The following is a 1876-nucleotide window of genomic DNA, read 5'->3' on the forward strand; positions in this document are numbered from 1 at the left end:
TCCCAGCTACTCAGGAGGCTGAGGCAGGAGAATTGCCTGAACCCAGGAGGCGGAGGTTGCGGTGAGCCGAGATCGCACCATTGCACTCCCGCCTGGGTAACAAGAGTGAAACTCCGTCTCAAAAAATAATAATAATAATAATAACAATTGTGGGAAAGGAGGTAGAATTTGGCTTAAGCCTAAAATCACCCTGTATTCTAAGTATTATGAGCAAGTGGGAATTCATCAGTTTTTTGTTTTAAATTTTTTTTTGAGAGAGACAGTGTCTCATTCTCTTGCCTAAGCTGGAGTGCAGTCAGAGGCATGATGACAGCTCAGTGCAGCCTTGACCTTCTGGGCTCAAGCAGTCCCCCTGCCTCAACCTCCCAAGTAGCTAGGACTTAACGGCTACTTGGCACATGCCACCACACCTGGCTAATTTTTAATTTTTTTTTTTAGAGACAGAGTTCTCTCTGTGTTTCCCAATCTGGTCCCGAACTCCTAGGGTCAAGCAGTCCTCTTGCCTCAGCCTCCCAAAGTGCTGGGACTACAGGCATGAGCCACTATACCCAGCCTACCATCAATTATTCGCTTGCTATTAACTGTATACTGTTGACTGTGGGTCAGTTGCACAGATCCTGAAATCTCATTCTATATTTGCCTGTCATCTTAGAGAGCAGCCAGCTCATTACCATTTATTAGGTCATAATATGGATATTTTCACAAGGTTCTTAGGTTCTTAGGTTTTTTGTTTGTTTGTTTGTTTTTGAGACGGAGTTTCACTCTTGCTACCCAGGCTGGAGTGCAATGGCGCGATCTCGGCTCACCGCAACCTCCGCCTCCTGGGTTCAGGCAATTCTCCTGCCTCAACCTCCTGAGTAGCTGGGATTACAGGCACGCAGCACCATGCCCAGCTAATGTTTTTTGTATTTTTAGTAGAGATGGGGTTTCACCATGTTGACCAGGATGGTCTCGATCTCTTGACCTCGTGATCCACCCGCCTCGGCCTCCCAAAGTGCTGGGATTACAGGCTTGAGCCACCGCGCCCGGCTGTTCTTAGGTATTTTTAAGTGCCAAATAAAAGCCATCATCCCGATGTGCAAGTGCCAGATGAAAGGGTTTGGATGGTCACAAACAACATTAGGCCCTTGAAGTCTCATCCATTTGAATATGAAGCTTGTTTGGCCCAGTCTGTGTATATGTGCCTGGCCAGAATGAGAGCCCAGTCAGGGAAGCCACTTTTCCCACTCACCAAAAAAAAAAAAAAAAAAAAGGAAAAAATAGTCCCTCAGGGTGGTTTTTATCTGGGACCACATTGCCCTTCACAGCAGTTTTATGGCTTTGTCCATATGTAAAAACCAGTCTGCAACAAGCAACCTTGATTATCTTGGAAAAGTTACAGGAGAACATCAAGTGTATGGTTTCCTTTTGCTTCTTCATAGTCTAGAGTACTTTGTCACGTTAAAGCTGGAGCAGGGTCTTTTGGTAAAACAAAATCACTTCAGATACTTACATGCTTTGTTATTGGCCAGTGGTGAAAGGTAGCATTACCCTGGGAATTTGCGCACTTTGACTAGTATAAAGACTTGGAAGGAGGGCTGTAGGAGTGGGGAGGGAAAAGTTAGGAAGGCCCATGGAGAGAAGGAAAAGGTTGTCAGAGGTCCTTTCTCTACACTAACCTAGCAATAGAGGCATTCTTTTTCCACTTCCAAGTGCTAAAATACCCTACTTTCTGAATCATTCCTCTTTGCCTCAGCAAGTTATTTTGAGTCCTGTGTACCTTGTCAGGGGGAATGGATTATTTCTAAGTTATGACTGGAATGCATATAAACTGTCCCTTGTCTATAATTAAGGTGAAAATCTGGCTTTGTCTCAGTGTGCTGTATGGCACCCCTTA

At 44.9% G+C, this 1876-nt stretch overlaps 1 long non-coding RNA gene across 1 annotated transcript; it reads left to right on the forward strand.

The window, feature by feature from the left end:
• The first annotated feature begins 431 nt into the window (after positions 1 to 431).
• Positions 432 to 1252, forward strand: LOC116531659. Its single transcript, XR_004260509.1, has 2 exons — positions 432 to 714; positions 1040 to 1252. It is a non-coding gene; the product is annotated as an uncharacterized LOC116531659 (long non-coding RNA).
• Positions 1253 to 1876: the final 624 nt, after the last annotated feature.

Source organism: Sapajus apella, unplaced genomic scaffold (genome assembly GCF_009761245.1).
Source record: "Sapajus apella isolate SASKATOON/1434 unplaced genomic scaffold, GSC_monkey_1.0 scaffold71, whole genome shotgun sequence".
Taxonomy (NCBI): Eukaryota; Metazoa; Chordata; class Mammalia; order Primates; family Cebidae; genus Sapajus; species Sapajus apella.